The following is a 13,942-nucleotide window of genomic DNA, read 5'->3' as shown; positions in this document are numbered from 1 at the left end:
TATAAAATTGATGAATAGTAACACATAATCAAAAGTTTCCACTCCCCCAGACAATAGACTGGGCCGAATTCTCAAGGCTCCTTTCGAATCCATGTGCTGGTCACATCAAGTGTGGGAACTTCACATTACCTCCTCTGGCCCCCAGAAAGGTCATTGGGCGCAGACATGAAGCAGCCATCTAGTTTATTGGCCAGCTGTCTAAGACCCAGTCCAGTCGTTCCTTTTGTGGCGTGGCTGTTTCTCTCTCTCAATTGGTTCCAACACTCCAGTGATCGTATCTCTGAAAGCCTAAATGACAGGGGTTTGATTCCAAATGTACCATGTCATTCCCCACCCTCCTAATTTTCAAGGCTGTGCGAAGTCACCAGACCTAGATGGTCACCACTTGTGACCAAACCACGCACCATCCTCTTGCTCTCTATTTCACTCACATCCATGGGATACTTGGATGTACATTTTTGCTGCTGCTTCCAGGAAGCCTTTCTGGAAGGGAGGGAGTGGACAGGCAATGTGAACAGGCCCACAAGAGCTGGGTGGTCCGTGGCAGCAATGAGGTGGGTGGACGTGGACCTGCAAATGGGAGGGCACTAATGAGCCACTCCCAGCCACCAGAAGGAATTGCCTCAGTTTGCCAAGTGGATGCAACCCAGGGCTCAGTCCAGTACAATCTGTCAGCTGGATTATTTCAGCTGGTTCTGCTTCAGCAAGTGTAAGGGGAAGGGCTTATAGAGAACTCCCCCCCCCCTCATCAGAAGCAGCCCATCTCCAAGCAGTCATGAAAGCGAAGGGGCGGATGAGGAAAGTCAGGAGACGGAGAGGGAGTGCCAGACCTCTGGCAACATCCAAGAGCCCCTGCTCCACAGGCAGGAAGAGAGGGAGAGGGAAAGAAAGGAGAGGACACAGGCAGAACGTAGACCCTTCGCCCCGACTCCGGAATTGAGGAGGAGGAGAAAGGGGAGGAGATTCGCTGTCCCGAGGCTTTTATGCTGGTCCAGATCGCGTAAGGGGGCAGTGCCGGATTCTGATTCGGAATGAGAAGACATGAAACCGACAGCTCACTACACTGTAAATAATGTGCATTAATAAAGACTTTTGAAAGACAAGTATGTGGAAGGTCGTTACTCAGGAGTAGCCGCAATAATCCCCGGCAGCAAGGCTTGTTCTTCTATATGCTTTGCGATCCAATCTTTAACAATGTTCCACACCAGTTTTCCAGGGTCCAACGTCCTGCTTGTGGGCTTCCCATAATGGCATCTGAATGCCCACTGTGAGAGCAGGATGCTAGACCCGATATGCCTGTTGGTGTAATTCAGCAGGGCCCTTCTTGTTCTGTGTAACATGTAGGTCAACTCTTGGGTTGCAGCCTAAATGAGAAGAGAGAGTCTGTTTTGAGACTTTGGGGAGAGGTATCATTGCATGTTCTTCTCCCCCCCCCCCCCACACCCCACCTCTCAGCAAGCCTCCTCCTCCTCCTGTCCCCCATGGAGCCATCTGGTCTCAGCCTTGGTGACACATTTTGTACTATACATCCACCTTTCAGGCAGCTTTTCTGGCTTAGCCTCCCAGAGGAGGTAATTGCCCCCAGCTGCTGCTCTGGATTTTATTAGCAGATCCCGTTGGTGATAGCTTTAAGAACAAAGTGTGCGAAGGTGGATTGCGCTTTGAAGAGTGGCGATGCTAAAAAGACCCAAGTGTCACAATGACATATTAGAATGCCAGATCCCACCAACAGCCCCCCTCCAAATGGCCTGCCCTGCCTTCTCAAATCAGCTCCTTTCGTTAGATGCCGAAAATGCTACGTCTGCAGTTTTGGCGCTGTACGCTATATAGCCTGACGTGGAGGAGGGAAATTCTGGTACGAATTTCTGAGATTTTCTGCTTCTCCCTTCCTCCTAGAACAGGGGTAGGGGACATTTCTCATCTTGAGGGCTACATTCCCATCTGGGGAAATATCTTGTGGTCACATGCCAATGGCGGGTGGAGACAGATAATAATAATAATAATAATAATAATAATAATAATAATAATAATAATAATAATGGTAAAGGGACCCCTAACCATTAGGTCCAGTCATGACCAACTCTGGGGTTGTGTGCTCATCTCGCATTATTGGCCGAGGGAGCCGGCGTACAGCTTCCAGGTCATGTGGCCAGCATGACAAAGCCACTTCTGGCGAACCAGAGCAGCACACAGAAATACCATTTACCTTCCCGCTGTAGCGGTTCCTATTTATCTACTTGCATTTTGACGTGCTTTCGAACTGCTAGGTTGGCAGGAGCTGGGACCAAGCAACAGGAGCTCACCCCATCACAGGGATTCAAACCGCTGACCTTCTGATCAGCAAGCCCTAGGCTCAGTGGTTTAACCCACAGCGCCACCTGGGTCCCTAATAATATTATTATTAGGGACTCTGGGCAGCTTCCAGCCGAATATTAAAAACAATACAGCATCAAACATTAAAAACATCCCTAAACAGGGCCGTCTTCAGTTGTCTTCTAAAAGTAAAATAGTTACTTATTGCCTTGACATCTGCTGAGAGGGCGTTCCACAGGGCGGGTGCCACCACCAAGAAGGCCCTCTGCCTGGTTCCCTGTAACCTCACTTCTCGCAATGAGGGGACCCGCCAGAAGGCCCTCGGTGCTGGATCTCAGTGTCCGGGCTGAATGGTGGGGGTGGAGGCGCTCCTTCAGGTATACAAGACCGAGGCCATTTAGGGCTTTAAAGGTCAGTACCAACACTTTGAATTGTGCTCGGAAATTTACTGGGAGCCAGTCTCTCAGGACCGGTGTTATGCGGTCCCGGCGGCCACTCCCAGTCACCAGTCTAGCTGCCGCATTCTGGATTAGTTGTAGTTTCTGGGTCACCTTCAAAGGTAGCCCCACGTAGAGCGCATTGCAGTAGTCCAAGCGGGAGATAACCAGAGCATGCACCACTCTGGTGAAACAGTCTGCGGGCAGGTAGGGTCTCAGCCTGCGTACCAGGTGGAGCTGATAGACAGCTGCCCTGGACACAGAATTGACCTGTGCCTCCATGGACAGCTGTGAGACAGGAAGCGAAAGTGGGAGGAGCAGCGAAAGTGAACCTTACCTTTGTAAGGTCATTTAGTTCAACTACAAACTCTCACATACTCATCCTGATGCTGGTGATGATTTTGATGATTTTATTATTGTTACCCTGCCCAAGCCACTCTGGATGGCTTCCAACATGCACAAAAACATAATAAAACATTGCACATTAAAAGCATCCTGTCAGGGGGACTCCTTGCAGGGACCCTCCCCCAGTCATCCTGACCAGCACTTCGCCCAGTGACAGCACTAGCAGCGGGTCAGGAGGAGGGAATGAGGAATGGAGCAGGATGGAGAGAGGGCTCTCAGATGCGTCAGAGCCAAGGGAGCCTCTGGCCAGAGAGGGAAGGGAAGTGCAGCGAGGTGCCGGAGCCTCTGCAACGCTCCAGCCAGAGGACGGGAGAAGGAGCGCAGCCCTGTCCGGCACCCACATTGAGGCGCGCACCCACACGCAGGGCCAGGGGGAGGCGCTTTGGGGTGCCCAGGCTTTTATGCTGGTCCAAGACACGAAGGAAGCCATTGCCAGGTTCTGAATCAGACTAGGCAGTCATGTTTTCCGATATCTCTGCACTGTAAATAATATGCATAATAATAATAATAATAATAATAATAATAATAATAATAATATATTATTATTTATACCCCGCCCATCTGGCTGGGTTTCCCCAGCCACTCTGAAAGACTGGAGCGGACTGGAGCGTCTTTACTCGAGAGTAGCCGCAACAATCCCCTGACACATACCGATACAGGACTGCCTTCAGATCTCTATGGAAGGTCATAAAATTATTTATCTCTTTGACATCTGACAGGAATGCATTCCACAGGGTGGGCGCCACTCCCGAGAAGGCCCTCTGCCTGGTTCCCTGTAGCTTCACTTCTCACATTGAGGGTAACGCCAGAAGGCCCTCGGAGCTGGACCTCAGTGTCCGGGCTGAATGATGGGGGTGGAGATGCTCCTTCAGGTAGGCTATACACCATCCAGGTCCAAAAGGGAAAGCTCTTTGAGGATCTAATATTCCCATTCACCTCCAATAATAATAATAATAATAATAATTTATTATTTATACCCCCCCATCTGGCCGGGTTCCCCCAGCCACTCTGGGCGGCTTCCAACAAAACATTAAAATACAGAAATCAAACATTAAAAGCTTCCCTAAACAGGGCTGCCTTGAGATGCCTTCTAAAGGTCTGGTAATTGTTGTTCTCTTTGACCTTTGGTGGGAGGGCATTCCACAGGGTGGGTGCCATTACCGAGAAGGCCCTCTGCCTGGTTCCCTGTAACTTGGCTTCATCAGTAGGACCTTAGGAGAGGCATTGAGGTCTGTTGCCCTCCTGTGTCAGTGGCTCCTTGTGATATCATTCTTGGTTGTCCATTGCCACAGTTGAACTCAGAACTACTTATCGACATCATGAGATCCATGGAGCTACCCCGGCACACAGCATCTGTGGCTTCAATCCTCAAGAGAAGGAATTAGGGCAACACATTGTGGTTTCAGCAACTGAGAATCTTGCCAGAAGAAAATCTGCCATGCTTTGGATGAACACTACAAGTCCCATGATGCAGCGCAATCCGATAGATGGGCGCATGAATTCTAAGGTGGATCTGAGTGTGACAGTTTTGTGGTTCCAATTCAGCAGGGGTCAGAGCAGTTCTCAAGAGCGGGGTTTCATGAGATGCAAAACAAATGGTGAGAGGTGTTTGGTGTGTGCATGTTCGTTCGTTCATGCGTGCGTGCGTGCCTTCAGAATTCTCTTTTTATTAACAAGAAGGGACTTTCAACCGTTAACATATGAACCCGTTTTCCCTGCTGCCATATTTTATTACTTTAGTCTGTTGAGCAAGCTGCTGCAAGTATATAATTCAGTTCTGATTGGACAGACATATATAGCCTAACTTTCATATGAATGTTTATGTGAGCTTGGAATATAACTGAAACATAACATTCTTGTCCGTGAAATAAAACACATAGTCAAGTAATATGATGTATAAAATGCATTTCAACCTTCTCTTTAGCAATATGTTGGGGTCGCCAGTTTTCATCGCACTCGCGAGCTATGTAGAATCAGCCTTCCCTAACCTGGGGCCCTCAAGATATTCTTAGCACCTCAACTTGCAACAGCCCCAAGCCAGTATGGCCAATGGTCAAGGTGATGGGAATTGCAATACTGTAACATCTGAAGGTCTTCAGGTTGGGGCAGGCTACTTTTGAGCTCCATCTTTCATTATCTTATGTGTGTGATCTGAGCTGATGTGCAGAGATGTTTTTCTTTGTGTTGGGGAGGAGTGTTACATGGAGAAGTCCCAGAAGTGCTTTATCACATGATTATGCTGAACATGGGAACCAGGTGGCGCTGTGGGTTAAACTACAGAGCCTAGGGCTTGCTGATCAGAAGGTCGGCGGTTCGAATCCCCACAATGGGGTGAGCTCCCGTTGCTTGGTCCCTGCTCCTGCCAACCTAGCAGTTCGAAAGCACGTCAAAAATGCAAGTAGATAAATCGGAACCGCTACAGCGGGAAGGTAAACAGTGTTTCCTTGTGCTGCTCTGGTTCGCCAGAAGCGGCTTTGTCATGCTGGCCACATGACCTGGAAGCTATACGCTGGCTCCCTCGGCCAATAATGCGAGATGAGCGTGCAACCCCAGAGTCGGTCACGACTGGACCTAATGGTCAGGGGTCCCTTTACCTTTACCTATGCTGAACATGTAGATTTCTTCTTCTTGTTGTTAAATTTGTATGCCACCCTTCACCCCAAAATCACAGGGTGGCTCGCAACACAAAAATACAAAAGGAGAACACAAAAGACGTAATAAAAACTAGAACCAAACCGAAAACAAACCAATAACCCCCTCCCACAAATAAATTTAAAAGGACATGTTAATCAGCCCTAGGCCAGGTTAAAGAGAAGTGTTTTCGCCTGGTGCCTAAAGTTATGTAATGAAGGTGCCAGGTGAGTCTCTTTGGGGAGAGCATTCCACAAATGGGGAGCCACCACAGAATATTATATGCAAAAAAAGCTCAATATGAGTTTCCAAATAACAGACTTTGGTTGCCATTGTCCCTAGCCCTGAGGTCATTTGAAGTCATTTGTTGAAATACAATTTTAATCTTTCTCTGGAGTGTCCATGGGGCACCCTGGCTCAGGTGATTCATCTAGGTGGCCTGAAGGTAAAGGGTGGGGAACTTCAGGCTAGGAAGGTGAATACGGCCCTCCAGGTCTTTCTGTCTGGCCCTTGTAACTTTCTCCAGACCACACCCTCTCCCAGGCTACACCCTCACTGGTCCTATGTTAATCATTTTTGCCTGCCTGGAATAAGTCTTTAAATCTGCTGGTGCCTCTTGCTTGTCTGTATGGACATCCGAGAGGAGTGTGTGCAGAAGCTAGCCTACTGCACAAAGCTCAGATTTACATTCATTTCCCCCACCCATTGCCACCTCTGTCCTTGCCCACACTGGTGCATGGTCTACAAAAGGCTGCCCAGAAGGGAATACAGCAAGCTGGGCCCCTTTAAATGAACCAGCCCCCTCTCATGGAAGGTTATGCAAGCTACTGAGATAGGCCTGCAGCTCTGATTCAGACAACTGCTGAAGCTACATGGAGTCTCCGGGTCTGATACCTGCATGGAGCTGTCCAGGGTAGCATGGCAGTATTACCTTGCCTGTCAATCAAAACAGAACAATGCGAAGAGATGTCAGAACCAGAACCTTGGGATCCTTCCATTCTTGTGTGCAGCTGCCCCTTGTGGTGAGTCACCAGAACTGCATCTTGGGTTGTCTTCCTCGCAGACTGACGACACCCAACAAAGCTGGCCATTGGGTTCTCTATAACAGGAAGTTTGGGCTGCTTCCTGTGTGGGCAGGGATCTACCTGAAGGAGCATCTCCACCCCCATTCTTCAGCCCAGACACTGAGGTGCAGCTCCGAGGGCCTTCTGGTGGTTCCCTCACTGTGAGAAGTGAGGTTACAGGGAACCAGGCAGAGGGCCTTCTCAGTGATGGTGACCGCCCTGTAGAATGCCCTCCCATCAGATGTCAAGGAAATAAACAACTACCTGACTTTTAGAAGACACCCTGTTTAGGGAAGTTTTTAATGTTTGATGTGTTTTTAATATTCTGTTGGGAGCCACCCAGAATGGCTGGGGAAACCCAGTCTGATGGGCAGGGTATAAATGATGTTGTTATTATTATTATTATTATTATTATTATTATTATTATTATTATTTTATTATGGCTCACTGCCGACACCTTGTTGTTGTTGTTGTTGTTGTTGTTGTTGTTGTTGTTGTTGTTTAGTTGTTTAGTTGTGTCCGACTCTTCATGACCCCATGGACCAGAGCACACCAGGCACTCCTGTCTTCCACTGCCTCCCGCAGTTTGGTCAGACTCATGTTCATAGCTTCGAGAACACTGTCCAACCATCTCGTCCTCTGTCGTCCCCTTCTCCTTGTGCCCTCCATCTTTCCCAACATCAGGGTCTTTTCCAAGGAGTCTTCTCTTCTTCTCATGAGGTGGCCAAAGTATTGGAGCCTCAGCCTCAGGATCTGTCCTTCCAGTGAGCACTCAGGGCTGATTTCCTTCAGAATGGATAAGTTTGATCTTCTTGCAGTCCATGGGACTCTCAAGAGTCTCCTCCAGCTTGTGCTGCTGACAACTGCCTTTGTCTAAATCTTGGCAGGTAACAGTGTGTCATTTTGGGGGGAGGGTAGCGTTTTGTTCTGCCCTTAGAGATGTGTTCCACACCTCCACCCACAAATCTACACAGGCCATTTGGTCAATCGCCCTGCAATTCTTCAAAAATCCTAAAATATGTTGTTTGAGAAGGACCCTTTACAGGTGGAATTGGGGGAGACACTGCTCAAAGGAGGCTGCTTTATATGGAGCTAGATCAGTGGACCAACTAGTTCAGTACAGTGCATAGCTGCCAAGTTATCCCTTTTTTTAAGGGATTTTCCCTTATGCTGAATAGGCTTCCTCGCGAGAAAAGGGAAAACTTGGCAGCTATGGTACAGTGGAACCTCGGTTTATGAACACCTTGGTTTACGAATTTTCGGTTTACGAACGCCGTGGACCCATCTGGAACAGATTAATTCACTTTCCATTACTTTCAATGGGAAAGTTCGCTTCAGTTTATGAACGCTTCAGTTTATGAACAGACTTCCGGAACCAATTGTGTACTTAAACCGAGGTACCACTGTATAACGTCTAGTGAGGATTTTAGACATTCTTCCTGGAGATGCTGGGGATCGAACTTGGGACCTTCTGCATGCAAAGCAGATGTTCTGCCACTGAGCTGTGGCCCTTCACCCCCCCAAGAGCCGGCTGTAACCTGTTCTCGACCTCCCATCACTATGTCTCCATTTCTTTCTAGAGGACCCACTCATAAAACAGTAACCTATAAGTGGCTGCCTACACACACATACACACACATTCCCCAGACTGTAACCGCACACTAGCCCCCTTTTCTTTTATATAAGGCGGGGATACTTTCGAGTCTGTTTGAAATGTGGCCGGGCTGTATTTATTTCCGTATTAAATGCAATTTATTAGGTTTACAACCTTGACAGTGCGAATACACTGCCATTTATTAAGTGCTGGCACTGTATGAAAACATCTGCTGCATTATAAGAAATGCAGGACATCACGGGGGTAATTCTCTCCCCCCTTTTTGTTCTGTCCATTGGAATTACCTTGGAAAACACTCCGGGGGGGGGGACACACGTTGGCTCAGAGGGAAAAGGCTTCTTGCAAGATGGGGCTGCCAGGAATCCTGGCCTGAGACCCACATTGACATGTAGGGTGTACAAAAACAGACAGGTCTCATTTCCCAAATTGAGATCACAGAGGGACAGGTTCAGTTGCTCCCTAGAGGGGCGGTCCCTAAATCGTGCATTTTATATATATATATATATAAATTCTAGCACGCTCTCTCTCCCTCTCTTCTCACAATTTTCCTTGATAGCACTCATTGATGGGCCTTCTCTGCAGTGGCTCCCCATCTGTGGAATGTTGGAGTCTGTGGAATCTCCCTGTCTAGGAGGCTTGGTAGACCACAAACTTGACATGAGTCAACAGTGTTATGCAGCAGCTAAAAAAGCCAATGCGATTCTGGGCTGCATCAATAGGAGTATAGCATCTAGACGAAGGGAAGTAATAGTACCACTGTATTCTGCTCTGGTCAGACCTCACCTGGAGTACTGTGTCCAGTTCTGGGCACCACAGTTCAAGAAGGATACTGACAAGCTGGAATGTGTCCAGAGGAGGGCAACCAAAATGGTCAAAGGCCGGGAAACGATGCCTTAGGAGGAACGGCTCAGGGAGCTGGGTATGTTTAGCCTGGAGAAGAGAAGGTTAAGGGGTGATATGATAGCCATGTTCAAATATATGAAAGGATGTCATATGGAGGAGGGGGAAAGATTGTTTTCTGCTGCTCCAGAGAAGCAGACACGGAGCAATGGATTCAAACTACAAGAAAGAAGATTCCACTTAAACATTAGGAAGAAATTCCTGACAGTAAGAGCTGTTCGGCAGTGGAATTTGCTACCAAGGAGTGTGGTGGAGTCCCCTTCTTTGGAGGTCTTTAAGCAGAGGCTTGACAGGCATATGTCAAGAATGCTTTGATGGTGTTTCCTGCTTGGCAGGGGGTTGGACTGGATGGCCCTTGTGGTCTCTTCCAACTCTATGATTCTATGAATGCTCTCCCCAGGGAAGTTCACCTGGAACCTTCGTTATACACCTTTAGGTGGCAGGCAAAAACATGCATTTTTAACTAGGCCTTTGGTTAAGCTGATCAACATCCTATACCATTTTAAAATTGGCTCTTTTGGGGGGGGCAGTGGGGAAGCTTCATGCCCCAGCACCGGGGGGCGGAGAGCAGGTGGGGGCGGGGCTGGCGTGCATCCCAGGGGCGTGGGGCACCATCTGTAGGGGGGTGGTGTGCATCCTGGGGGCATGGCGTGCCATCCGTAGGGGCGTGGCACCTAGTGTAGGCAAGGGTGCAGCCGCGGTGGCACCCCACTGTGATTGCGCTCCTGGGGGCAGTGTGCTCCCCCCGCATTCCTCTTCCTCCGCCTGTTGGGGGGTATTATTGGGTTATTGCTTTTATTTTTTAATTTTCTATACTGTGATCTTTTAATGTGAACCGCCCTGAGACTTCCAGGTATAGGGTGCGGTATACAAATAATAATAATAATAATAATAATAATAATAATAATAATAATAATAATCTACAGCCCGCCCCCCAATCAAACTGAGCACAACCTCTCTGCCCTCAGTGCCTGCAATGGGATGCTTTTGATGATCAAACTACAGAGTCACATGGCATCAGAAATGCATAAACGCATCTCCTAGCACCTTTAGTTGCTGTTCAGGGTCTACCCCGTGCCAGATTTACGTATAAACTAAACAAGCTATAGCTTAGGGCCCCACTCTGTTGCCCCCCCCCCAATTTATTCATTTTAAAAAAAACTGGATGTAAATTTCTGAAATATAAGATTAAAAAAACACAAATAAAATAAAACTTACATACGGCAACAGTGTTTTGTGTTGTGTAGGCTCCTATGGTGTAAGTCATGGGCCCTGCCTGCTCGCCTGCTCCCTAAAATATCCCTGGTTTGCTCCTTTCTATATACAGTGGTGCCTTGGTTCTCAAACTTAATCCATTCTGGAAGTCTGCTCCAAAACCAAAGCGTTCCAAAACTACTTCTTACAGTAATTGTATTTCACAATGAATATACTTCTTAATTGTATTTCAGTTCAACAATTTCTTTGATAAAATACATATTTTGTTATGTGCAAACAGCTTTAGATACCTATTAGGTCCATAAATTACCATATAGCATATATTCAACACACACACACAAAAAAAAAACCAGCGACAATTTGTTGTTGACTGAGGACAGCTGGACATAGAAAGGGCTCCGTTACCTTCAGTAGTGTCAGAGGTTATTACGGCTACTCCTGAGTAACGACTCTCCACAAACTTGTCTTTCAGAGTCTTTATTGGTGCACATTATTTACAGTGTGATGAGCTGTCAGTTTTATGTCCGCTATTCCGTGTCAGAATCCGGTACTGCCCCTTTCCACCCCTTGGACCAACATAAGAGCCTGGGGACAGCGAATCTCCTCCCTTTCCTCCTCCTCCTTAATTCCGGTGCCGGGGGAAAGGGTCTACGCTCCGTCTTTTCCCTCTCCCCCCCCCTTTCCGTCTCTCTCTCTTCCCGCCTGTGGAGCAGGGGGTCTTCCATGCTGCCAGAGCCCTGGCTCTCCCTCTCTGCTTCCTGACTAGCTCCTTCAGAACCTGCGCTACCATGGCTGCTTGGGGAGGAGCTGCTCCTGATGATAGGGGGAGGTTCTCTAGACTCTCTCCCCCTTACAAGTAGGTTAGGGCCTCATCAAACCTAAATCTGGCCCTGGGCATACCCGACCACCAGTCAGAGTGATGAGACTGCAGTGCTGTGGGAAGGTGGACCACTGGCAACGTGTTACAGCTTTTTCAATAATGCAGTTGGGGACTTTGCTTTCTCCCTTCCATACAGATCACCAAAGCTATTTAAAAGAAAAAGTAAAAGTAAACAGACCTGGCACTGCAGAGGGGTTATTTTGTACTTGTTTGGTTTTGGGGATGTTGAGAGATAGGCCAAGCTTTTCGTAAGCTTCTGTTGATCATAGCCATTGTGGCTAGTAGCCACTGAGCAGATGTCCTGAGATGGACAAATGATTCAAGTTGGCATAAGGCAATTTCCAGTGTTCCTGTCACTACCACCAACAGCCACCTCCCCAATGATGAAGAGTTATATCACCCCTTCCTTTTTTTCTGGTGGCTTCAGATAAGTCATTCAAAATTATCAAGGTCAAAGAATCATAGAATCATAGAGTTGGAAGAGACCACAAGGGCCATCCAGTCCAACCCCCTGCCGAGCAGGAAACACCATCAAAGCATTCTTGACATATGCCTGTCAAGCCTCTGCTTAAAGACCTCCATAAGAAGGAGACTCCACCACACTCCTTGGGAGCAAATTCAACTGCCGAACAGCTCTTACTGTCAGGAAGTTCTTCCTAATGTTCAGGTGGAGTCTTCTTTCTTGAAGTTTGAATCCATTGCTCCGTGTCCGCTTCTCTGGAGCAGCAGAAAACAACCTTTCTCCCTCCTCTATATGACATCCTTTTATATATTTGAACATGGCTACCATATCTCCCCTTAACCTTCTCTTCTCCAGGCTAAACAAAGAAGTACTCCGTGGAATGGTCTTCAATTTATACTCACTTCCTTGGCAGAACTCTAGTATGGCGGATCGAATCCATCGTTCGGCTCGCAAAGATGATTCTCCAGTGAACTGAGCTCGGACACCGTTGCAGCCCCAGGCTTGTGCTCTCTGTTGCGAAAGCGAAGAAGGAATTTGATTAATCTCAGCACCGTCCATTCCCCATCAGGCGAGACTCGCAAGCGAGAGAAAAAAGATTAATGGGGAGCTATCAGTGCACTCCTGAACTCACTTTTGTGAAGCATCTTGCAGAATTCGTAACACATGTAATCTGGGCAGGATAAGGGGGTGGCCGGCCGGGGGGGGGGAATCAAATTAGGTGAGAACATTTGCCTCATATACCTTAGTGGCTGAGAAAGCAAGACCTTCTCCTGTTCCGAAAATCAGGCTTGTCAGGCCAAGAGCGTTTCCCTCTAGAGACAAGGTAATAAAAGAGAATTGTGTGTGATCCCCCACATTAAAGGGGGGGAGTTTGGTTCAGTACTAATGGGTCTCCCCCCCACATCAGTCCACCCACTGAGGTAGTTGGGGCTTCAAAGCCGAAATGCTCTGACAAGTAGATTTATCGTCTATCCGAGAGGCGATGAACCGCCTGAGGAGGGAGCACGAGCCTCCATTAACCAAGCCTCCAAACAGCCCATGCTCTGCACATCACACCACTAGAAGCATTTCTGATGGGTTTTCAAATGCTCTATTCCGCTGCTCTGGGGAAGAGGGAGAACTGGTCCTATTCCATCACTCAGCCCGGACACTGAGGTCCAGCTCCGAGGGCCTTCTGGCCGTAGCTGCGAGAAAGGAGGTTACAGGGAACCAGGCAGAGGGCCTTCTCGGTGTTGGCGCCCGCCCTGTGAAACACCCTCCCATCAGATGTCAAGGAAATAAACAACTATCTTACTTTTAGAAGACATCTGAAGGCAACCCTGTTTAGGGAAGTTTTTAATGTTTGATGCTTTATCGTGTTTTTAATATTCTGTTGGGAGCCATCCAGAGTGGCTGGGGAAACCCAGCCAGATGGGCGGGGTATAATTATACAGTGGTGCCTCGCTAGACGGATTTAATTCGTTCCACGGGTCAATTCTTATAACGAAAAAATTGTCTAGCGAATCCCATAGGAATGCATTGAATTTTTTAAAAAATTTTTTTTTTGCCCATAGGAATGCATTAATTGAATTTCAATGCATTCCTATGGGAAACCGCGATTTGCTGGACGAATTTTTTGTAAAACGAATTCGTCTAGTGAGGCAACCTCTGCTCGGAAAATCCTTTCGTTAAGCAAAAAATTTGTCTCACAGGGCGTTCGTCTACCGAGGCACCACTGTAATTATTATTATTATTATTATTATTATTATTATTATTATTATTATTATTATTATTATTACTATTCTGCCACAGCCTGGATATACTGCAAGAGACACTTGCTGACCAGCCTGCAGGGAGGGGCGCTAAAGGGAAGCACTCAGCTATTACTACCAGAGGGCAAAGCCAATTGGCTAAAAGGTCGTGTTTAAACAGCAGCCCCCATCGTAGGTTTGAAGTCCACCTCACCAATGAAATTTCAAACATGCATGTACATCTGCCTCATACTGGTAGTGGGCTGGAACTTCAACCAGTTGAACTTTG

Source organism: Zootoca vivipara, chromosome 12 (assembly GCF_963506605.1).
Source record: "Zootoca vivipara chromosome 12, rZooViv1.1, whole genome shotgun sequence".
NCBI lineage: Eukaryota > Metazoa > Chordata > Lepidosauria > Squamata > Lacertidae > Zootoca > Zootoca vivipara.
Note: the sequence above shows the minus strand (reverse complement) of the source record.